Genomic DNA, 11,027 nt, shown 5'->3' on the forward strand with positions numbered 1-11,027 from the left:
TTCTTTTTAAAATAGAGGCTATTATATGGATTTTTGATATGGGGCACAATTACTAATCCAATTAATTGGATTTTAGTTTTTGAAATAAAGGCAACCTTATTGGTAAAGAATATAAATTAAAATAGTAAACATCCTTAGTTAAGTGATAGAGATGGTGAATGTAGATCCTCAATTTTTTATCATTATAACTTATTTCTCTAATCTTTTAATGCATGTGATTGGGTATAAGAAACCTTCTGTATTTACCAAATGCTCAATTAATTATTTAATAGGCCTTTGCTTTCCAGATGGCAAAATATTTTAAGAATGCTTATTGTTTCCTTTGTAAAATGTAGTTATTTTTCATTGCATACATATTTATTTAAACTCAGCATTTTTGTCCTTATATTTTCCTGCTTCCTTGAGTTTATATGATCTGCGGCATTTTAGATCCCATTGGTTGCAGGAATATATTTGCTCTCTGTGTTAATTTTTATAGTAATCTTGTATTTTTTCCTAAGCTCTGCTCATGTTGTCCTTTCTTTTGTAATTGTTTTGCTTTGCTAATTGTTAATCCCTGTATCCAGATCTGCATTAAGGCTTTGTGAAATCTGATCCACAGGCTTAACACCTTCTTAAGTAAGTTGACAATTAAATTAGATTCAAATATGCACATTTAAAGGTGTATGTGTAATGAGATTCTCTTATTATTTTTGAAGAAATCGTTGACTATTATTTTGAATGTATCATCATATAGTTACTGATAATTGTCAGAAGACAAAATTTGTTCTCCTCCCATCTCCAAACATGACCAAAGAGGCTAGAATTGGAGCAGGCCAAGACTTTGCTATTATCTTTTTGAGAATATGCTATAATTCAATCATATTTCTCTTCTTTTTCATCCACCATGCTTACATCATATTTCTCTTCCCATACGAACATCTTATTTCTCTTCCCATTTATCCATACTGGCTTCTTGTAAGAGCGAGAAGATCGGGGAGTTGGCAGTGGGATTGGGTCTCCTATTCATGTCAAGCTACAGCCATGTAGCCATCATCAACAAGACTGTCTAAATATGGTCATGCCAACAGACATGCCAAAATCAGTGAGGGAAAGCCAACACAGCCTCGTGTTTACACAAAGAACTACAGGCAACTGAAGAATTTTGAGAGTAGACGAGGGCTTTTTGAAGGAATCTTGGCTTCACAATTCTGTTTGAAATGTGTAGATAAATGCATTAGTTGATTGTCATTATTCACTTACTCTAAGCAAGTGGCTAACACAATTCAGCTCTCTCTTGACACATGTGGTGAGAGTATACATGGAGAGACGACTTCTAAAGCCTAAGGGGCAGGCAGGTAAAGTGGTAGTGCATGCATGTAACCTTGACACGTGGGAAGCAAAAGCAACAGGATCACCGTAGGCTAGCCTACACTGAGTAGAATGACCGAGAACGTGAACAAGGCTCACGGGGGAATACTGAGCATATTGTAAATGTAAAGCACATCAGTGTATCTAGAGCATCAGAACACTGGTTTCCAATTTGTAAAATTATTTATCATCGTCACTTGAAAGCTGTGAAATAACTTTGAGGTAAACATCATTACGTATGGTTCTGTACATGTGATAATGGTCACACACTCAGGCTATCAACCTAGCTGCTGTGCACTTAAAATTAGAAGGTAAGCATTCTAATCAGCTGGACAATCTATACTGAAGTTGCTCTTTTTCTGTTGTGTTCAGTAACACTGGAGTCCATCCTTGTTTTACTTATCAGCTTAAAATATTTTAAAATAATTCCACTCCTCCAAGTGATATAATACCAAGAGACATCTCATTACTTTAGTACCATATTTAGCATTTTTACATTCCAGTAACAAAAAGACTATCCAGACGTTCGAATCAATAAAGTCAATAATCATTCCATCATCTTGGTACTCAGGTACAGTAATTGCAGAATCCATATTTAGATGTATTAATTATTAGTCATAGGATCACCATATTTTATCTCTGTAATGTATCAGATATTATCACTGTCTCATATAAAGCACTACTCCTTTTTACATAATAACTTTAAGAGAGTCATATTCTTCCTTTAGGATCTGCTTGCCCAAGTTAGTCATAGCAAACTAGACTAAAATTTGAATAGCAAGATATTTATTCTATATTGTTTTCATCCTTATATCAGGATAATTAAAGGCAGAAAGTAGGTAATTTTAGAAAAGGCAAGCAGATCTCTGAGTTGAAGGTCAGTCTGGACTACACATGGAGATCTAGGTCAGCCAAGACCTACATAGCAAAATACTGCCTCAAAACAAAACAAAAATGCAAAGATGCTAAGTTCATCTTTATCACCATTAAATAAGTCTTTATCATCATTAAAGAGGCCTTACCTTCCCTATCCATTTTAGACCTATCAGTTTCCTATTATTTCTATCTAACTTTTGAATGATTTTCTGTGCAATGAAGATATTTGTTGGCACATAATAGATTGTGCATGCTTGCCTTTGGCAAGGTATAATTTAGCTTATTTTAATATGAGCATTAGAAAAGATGAGCAGTACTTAAAGGTACAGTAAGCCAATATACACTTGTATGGGCATGGATTTTTTTCTATGTACAATGTCAATATGTGTATAGGTGTATGTATACAAATATAATATTGCTCTTTTGTTATGATTAGATTTCCAAGTGCAATGTAGTTATTATTCATCTTTCCCCACAAGAAACTTGCACTGAGTTAAAATACTATTCTTTAGGGAAAAAAATCATGCTCCTGATTCTCAGTTCATTTCTATAACTAGTATAACAGAAAAGCTCAGTTAAGCGCAGCAGGGAGAACCTAACCCTTATGGGAAATAAATCTTCATGACAATTCTCAGAAAGGGAGAAATCATGCTCAACTGTAGAACAATAGTTAGCCCCAAGTAAAATATCATATAATAAGAATATTCTGTAAGTATCTTATAGGACTTTTCATATTTCTATGACTTGACTAGGACTATAATTGACATCCCTTGCAAGAGTAAGTGATCATCTCATTTTAAACAAAGCTATGTAGATTTTTTCCCTTGGACATTTTAGTGGTGTGTGTGTGTGTGTGTACTGAATAACTCTCTCTGTGTGTTTGTGTGTGTGTGTGTGTGTGTGTGTGTGTACATGCAGAAGGTAAGGAGGAAAATGTCGCTCTTTTTGTCTCTATCCCTTATTGTCTTGAGAAATGTTCTAGAATTAACTCTGTTGCCTACTCTTTCTGGCCAGCAAGCTCTAAGGATCTGTCTCTGCCCTCCAATGCTTGGCTACAGGCTTGCATAGTCATGCCTGTCTTTTTATGTGAGTGTGGGGATAAGAACTCTGGTTCTGTGCCTTTACTGCAATGCTACTAACCAACTGAGCCATTTATTCAGTTCCTATACTCATGTCTGCATAAATCATTTATAAACAGCCTGTATGTTTCCCTTTGTACCTAGATATTTGCTTCATCAATTACAGTTGTGTTGGGGATGAAGATCACAGCATCATATGAACACACTAATCACTTTCTCACTTCCCTGTCCTTCCTCCAACCCCTGCCATGTTGTGTTGGGGATGAAGATCACAGCATCATATGAACACACTAATCACTTTCTCACTTCCCTGTCCTTCCTCCAACCCCTGCCATGTTCCATACTCATCCCTTCTCAAATTGAGGGAATCTTTTTGGTTATTAAATGCTAGCATTACTGCTTACAGGAACCTGTTTTTTAATAAATTCCTTAATATAGTGCTATAATTTTCCAATAAATACTATAGTGAAGAATCTCTTGGTTCTGTTTTTTTCTGACTCACATCTTTATCTTTTTTCCCTTTGAATGTATGTTTTTCCTGTGGGTAGTCTCAGTAATTACTTAATTTTACTAAATTTGTTCCCTTGAGTGCTGATTGTTCTTCCTGTGTTTCTCAAATGTTCCGCTTGATAATTTTTTCTTTGTACCACATTCTTCGAAACTTTCACTGGCTCTGCACTTTAATTTCCTCATCAAGCTTGCCATCTATGGATGTAGCTCCCCCAGGTTAAATTTGCATGTATCTATTGAACACAGAGTTGGCTTTTATAATGGTAATTTCTTTTTTGTTATGTGCCTTTTGACTATGGCATCTTTTTATTTAGCCCTTTTCAGCTATTGTTTTTACCCCATCTACTCAGTATTCTCAGCAAGGGTCTGGGAGTCACTTTCTTCCCTTCCTCCCTTCTGACATATTCTATTTATTTTCATATCTCATGGCTTATTTGAACCTTGCCTTTGCCTTTAGCAGTGTAAGAATCCCTGTCTGACATTTTTACAATAGAGCCTTAACTGCGCATCTAGCACCCTCTCCTCCCTTGCTGAAGACCACACCCAATAATGCAACAGGTTTCCGTCTTTTGAAAAACAAATCTGAGATAATGTCATTCCCTGACCAGATGCCATGCAAAGTAATGCAATTTCCTTCATGGCCAATGTTTATGCAAAGACAGAGAGGCAGCTGCCTCTGAGAGGTGAAGCAGGGAGATCCTTTTTCTCCAAAACCAATGTCTCAATTTCCAAAACCATTATATCTAATATTTCCATCTCTAAATTTTATATAAACAAATTGAATTCTCTATGAACAAAACACGACGTTTACGTTTTTAAAACAAAAATATAATTGCATAATTTCGGTTGCACATATAATCTGCAAAGCTGGTACTGACTGTACATCCATTCGCTTTCTTTTATCATGGACTTTATTCAAGTTATGAAAGCCTCGGGGCATATTACTGTACTCTCTACTCCATATTTTATCCATATTTCATTTGATTTGCTTATAATATTTTTCTTGCTCTCAATATTTAATCCAGAATGTTTAAACGTATTATTCTTTAAAGCAGGAAAAACTGACTGTAGCAAGTGAAAATTTACCTCAACATGCCCTTTAGAAGGTTTGTTAAGAAAAAGAAGGTTGAGAAATAGAACACAGGTGAATTTGGGAATTAAAACGTGGGAGTATTTGCTGGGTAAAGGGTTCTTGGCTTGAAAGTTTTATTCTTTTGGGAATTCTGAAAAGCCAGGAATAGATAATGCTAATTTTCACTTAGGAGATCTCAAAAGTAAGGAGCAATAGAACAGAAGGGTTTTTAATTATTTTTAAGAAAAACACATCTATGATTCCAACCTCTGAAAATATTTGAAAACAACAAAATATGCACCATTGACTAGAGCTCCACATTTACAAATTTCTTCTTAAAGGATTCTTTATGTGGCTTTTCAGTGACATATTAATATAGGAATGAGCTTTGGTACTCAAAGTTTTGGAGCAATTAAGTTTGATTAAGGGCTTGCAATAGGGTCTTGTTTCTGATTATACTCAATTTATACTCACCCTTAATAGTTCAAATTCTGGGTATCTATGTTTAAATAGATCTCAGGTTTCAATAGGACACTTATCTAAGTCATCTCCCTAGCACCCTGAGGGAAAAATCTGTGTATCTGTCTATTTCCCTGGAAGAATGTCCTATAAACCCTGCACATTCAGGATATTGAATTAGCAGTCCACTTTTAATTTCCTGGGAACATATTAAGTAGTAATGAGTACATTATAAGAAAAAAAACCAGCATCAAATGTCTTTAAAAATGAGATATACACAGAATTCATTGGCTGGGGTGTGTGTGAATGTGTATTTATGATTTTGGCTTTATTTTTAAGTACATCTTTCTCTCTTTGATATAGTGTGAAATAAAAAAAAAGCTTCACTATTAGAAATGAAAAACTTACATCCCAGATGCTCATTAATTTCTGATCAGGCTCTTGTTATGATACAAAAGTAGGTTTTTTTTTTTTAAGAATTCATTAGGAAGTAGTTTGATTTATTCTGCTCTAAATCCAACTAATAAGTCTTTTACTCATCACCATGTCCTTATATGAATATGCAAATAATTTATATAAGAGCAATTTAAAAGGCATAAAATAAAATCAATAAGCACTTGTTTCTTCTAATAAAGTGTTAATAACTTCCTCAGTTATTTGTGTTTTTAGTGTTTAGTACCTGAAGTTATAATTAGAAAACAGCGAGGATCAGGAGGAATTTTACATGAGTTGTATTTTATCAATGTGCCCTGGGATTAGAAATTCCCTAAGTCATAAACCTTCCATCTATTTCCAATGGAAATTCAGCCTGAATGTCAAGTCATTATAAGTTTATTAGGTCCTTGTCATAATACCAGTTATAAATTAGATCATTTTATAGGCTCAAGAATGGAAAAGTAATTAAATTGGTGGTTTTATTAGTTGATGGACAGTTTCAAAGAGTTTATTTCTCTTTGAGAATCAAGGTATATTGTTCTTTTATCTTCCAAAGAAGTGGTTAATGGAAAAGTGGGGCTGGACAGAATTCTAAATGTAACAGAATACAGTAATTTTAACATGAATATCAACTTGATTTTATTAATAAGTATTAAAATATGTATTTAGATATGTGAAGTTTTTTGATTTAGAATTTAAATATTAGGATTTTTTCTTCATTAGTATGTGAATTAAGTTTCAAAACAGGTATTTAATTTGGTGAATTAAAGGTAGTCATGTTAATATTATAGTCTATTCTTTGAGAATATGCTAATTGAAGGCTTTATAAAATGACATGGAGATTAAATCTTTGTAAATTCTTAAGTGTTATAATTAGTCTTTATGGTTTTTTTCTCTCTCCAGACTCAAAAGAATACAAATGATTAAAGTCAGCTAAATTGAAAAGGAATTCTTGAGTATCTTTATTCATTTTGCTAATTCTAAACTTGTCTTCTTGCCTCTCGTGTTATTTATTATTTTCATTTTATTCTGGAAATGCTAATGCCTCTACAGAAAATTAAATGAGCAGTATATTGCATCATGACAATCATGTGCCAAAGTGTGTTAGTCTGTCTGCAGTAGCTCTGTTAAAACATAGGTGTTTTCTAATGTGAAAATCATGAAGATATACAATTTGTTGCCTTATAAACTGAGTCCCATCTAATTTTTTATTGTCCGAACCTCTTTAAGATAGGGTACTCTTGATTCTTGGCTTCCCAGGCCAGTATGGTAATAATGAGTACTGTGTATGTATATATTTCTGCAAAATGTGTTTTATTAGTGTTTAGTAGGTCATAGACTAATTTAAATAAGTGACGTTATGTAAAGAACTTCATTGTGCTTTCTTAGCATGTCCCAACTACCCTTGTGCATCTCATGATGTTTATCTATGTTCCGTGTTTGTCTTATAATATAAATGTGCTGAGTATGCCTTTTTACCTTTTGGTTATCCAAACAATTTCACTTCTCATAACCTATAGGAAATGTGGACACACTCCTTCACCACTTTAGTAGAAGCAATGGGAAGATGAGTTATCCTACTGTAACTATGTAACAATGGGTAGAAGCCTGAGGAAGATGAGTTATCCTACTGTAACTATGTAACAATGGGTAGAAGCCTGAGGAAGATGAGTTATCCTACTGTAACTATGTAACAATGGGTAGAAGCCTGAGGAAGATGAGTTATCCTACTGTAACTATGTAACAATAGGTAGAAGCCTGAGGAAGATGAGTTATCCTACTGTAACTATGTAACAATGGGTAGAAGCCTGAGGAAGATGAGTTATCCTACTGTAACTATGTAACAATGGGTAGAAGCCTGAGGAAGATGAGTTATCCTACTGTAACTATGTAACAATAGGTAGAAGCCTGAGGAAGATGAGTTATCCTACTGTAACTATGTAACAATGGGTAGAAGCCTGAGAGTCTGCTGAGAGATTCCATCCCTCTTTCGGCTTCCATAATGTATAGTTCTGACTTAGTAGCCATGGACACAGTAATGTCTCTTATCATATGTCCATGTAAATATATGATATATACATATATAATATTGCATTACATGTTTGATCATATAGGATATATAATATAAAATAATGCATATATTATATAAATTTAATATATATGTATACATGGTATGATTCAAATGATGTGATCTGAAACAACTGTACTAGCTTCAATTTGGGCTGTTGTCTACAGCTTAAGAAGGATAATTTAGTGAATGAAACCTAAATTCCACTAGTCTTAGAATAATCCACAGAATATGGAGTAAAAAGATAAAATTTCTGATCAAAACTGAAGTAGAAGAGAACAGCAGTTAGCAGATAGCAACCCCTATGATGCGGTGTAGCAGAATGGTGTTTGATTTTTACCCAGCTGAGTGCCCTGGGACATCTTTCTAACAAATCACAAAAAGATGTGACTAGTGGTTAAGTGATGATTGTCACAGAATCAGATTAAGTATTTACTTAAACATGGTTGCCTCCAATTTTTTTCTGTTACTAAATCACAGTGTTTCATTTTCATGAACAGATAAACTTAAAAACAAGCAAGAACGGCCCATTGCACAGGTGTTACTCTAACTCTAACTTGTATACATAGCCTTAGGGAGAATTCCGTGGGGAGTCCAGCTTTAATAGTAATTTTGTTTGTTTATTTTCTTATTTTTAATAATTAATTGAGAAAAGTGGAAATACATATTTTCTCTTTTACTTTGTGCATGAGTTGATTTTCCTTGGAAAATATTTTGAAACTGCATGAATAAAGTTGAAATGAGTTGTCATAATTTATTTTAAGTTTATTTTTCTCCAGAAGTTATTTAACTCTCTCTCTCTTTCTTTGTTAATTGGATACAGATAGATACCCAAAATTTACTTCTGCCCTCAGGTTAATGTTAAGTGTAATGGTCAGCAGATGATGATGATGATGATGATGATGATGATGATGATGATGATGATGATGATAATGATGATATAATTATTGGAAACCTGTAAGAGCTCTTGAATAAAATACTCTTTCAAAATAATGTTTAATTTTTAAAAAGTCTTACTTTTTAAATAGGCAGTCTTTTCCATGAGTGTGAACAGTGATGAATCCATTTCTGAAAGCACTGGAATGACCTTTGAAAGAAATAACCTAGATCAAAGTAGCTTAATTACGAACTAAATTATACCTGACTTGGGAGTGTTTCTCTAAGTCACATCTTTGTCCCTTTGTTTCGCATAGAAGAAAAGTCTTAGGAGAGAACAGTGTCATGGCACAGCCCAAACAAAGAGCAGAGCTCCACATAAAAGTTTTGACAGATTCCTATGCTCTGAGAGACCCATGGCCCAACTTCAGGAGACAGGAAGTTATAAGTGAGCTGATGGGGTGAGAGCTTCTGATGTCCCTCAGCAAACCAAAGCTTAAGTTTTACTCCTTTCCCAATTCCTCAGAAGCAATTAACAGACGTAATTAATACTGTTACCTTGTGAATACTTTGGCTGCTTGATTTTATTTTCAAATCATATGGACAATGTTAGCATCTCCTCGGCATATCTGAAGTCATAATTGATATTTCTAATTATTGAATGTATTTCTTTTTCAGATAATATAGTACTTTAGTATTTTCTATTGATATCTTAAAAACAGACCGTAATTGGTAGAGCTATTAATATTTATTATCTTAGAATACAACAAATATTAGTAAAAGATTCAATGAGCTGTCAGAAATTTGGCACATGATACAAACTTCTAACATGTAATTGTATGCACATAAATACTAATGTGATTCATGGAGGAAGAGAGACAAAGATACAGAAACCATTTCATCTTTTGCCAGGAATGCTTTTATTGACTATCGGAATCTTAATAAGCTGAGAATTCAACATATATTGACTCATTTAGAAAAACCTAGACTCTGTTGGGTTTTTAATTTTAGTTTGTGTGAAATAAAGATAAAACTGAAAAAATGGTGAAAAGAATATATATATATATGTTAATACAATATATATATATATATATATATATATATATATATATATATATATTACAAGGACTATGGTTGCCATCTTAAGCTTTGCCTAAATCAACTAAATTACAAAAATCAATAAATATATAACATTTAATACTAAGTATATACTATATCCTATTTGTAACCCCATCTTCACATTGAAAAATACATTATTTTGGGGTTCGGTAATTATTTTCCTATGTACTTGATGAAGGTTTTATTACTCATCCTAGTCTTTGCAAAACAGAGAGAGAAGAAGATATTTTCTTTTCATCCTTGCTCTATAATTCTCTGGACTTGACGATTCTGTATCTTGCCTCTTCTTTCCTCCTATGAAGTCTGATATATTTTCTGTTCAATTTTCCTTTTCAAATTCGAATCAAACTATTTGGCAGATTGTCAGTGCTCTGACAGTCTGTGACAATATATTATTTTGTGTGAATGTTAGCAAATGATTAGCTAGTAAGAGTCTTTCATTTTATGATTCTCAGCTTGCTACGTTTGAAGAATATGATGTAATATCTGGAAGTTTTATCTTTAAATGTTATCAGTTTCCTCTTTGTAGTAGGTTCATTTTTTTAATAACAAAGTTTAAATGACTTTATACTCACAGAGATGTGCTGCAGGGGAAGTCACTTCTTGTTCCCTTGATGTGGTCCTTGATCTGAGGGCTGATGCAAAGATCCTGTTTCTTTAATGGGTTTCTCTTCCAACAAGTAACTTTTCTATAACATGCTCCCTACCATGTATATTTATTTTCTAAACACTCTTCAATCACATTATTCTTTAGCTTAGTTTCTGAATACCACTGAATCCATTTCATACTCAAGATATTTAAATTATAGTTTGAAGGATTTTGTTGCTTCTATTAAGTCGTAATAAATCAAATCCACTCATTACCCCCAACTGCTCTGGTCTCTGTTTAATGACCTATCTCTTCAATGTATATCCTGGAATTTTCACACTGTGAAACCACTTACCCTGTGGTATGTAAATTATCTTTTCAGTCAAAAAAATGTAAATCTTTATTTTGCAATTGTACTCTGACGACAGAGATCAATTTGAAAAAAAAAATAATGACCAAACTTTTTCCTTCTCAAGGTTGTATTTGCATGGCTTCGTATGGTCTAATGTTTGCATGGGAAATTCGTCTTTTATTTTACATCTGCGTACCTTATTCTTTAGTTTCAGTCAATCAAAGTGCATCTGGACGACACTT

The 11,027-nt window shown here is 33.4% G+C and overlaps 1 protein-coding gene across 2 annotated transcripts in view; it reads right to left on the reverse strand.

Annotated features, from left to right (window-relative positions):
* Rgs21 (regulator of G-protein signaling 21) overlaps positions 1–10,505 on the reverse strand; it is a 49,841-nt gene extending 39,336 nt beyond the window's left edge. Inside the window, exon 1 of one of the 2 annotated variants that reach the window (NM_001287022.2) lies at positions 10,420–10,505. The gene's annotated coding sequence lies outside the window, so the exon portion shown is untranslated. Of the gene's footprint in view, positions 1–7,260; positions 7,326–10,419 lie in introns of those variants that run through there. The other variant, XM_063271944.1, reaches the window with a different exon arrangement.
* Between the last annotated feature and the right edge of the window lie 522 nt (positions 10,506–11,027).

This window comes from Rattus norvegicus, chromosome 13 (genome assembly GCF_036323735.1).
Source record: "Rattus norvegicus strain BN/NHsdMcwi chromosome 13, GRCr8, whole genome shotgun sequence".
Lineage (NCBI taxonomy): Eukaryota > Metazoa > Chordata > Mammalia > Rodentia > Muridae > Rattus > Rattus norvegicus.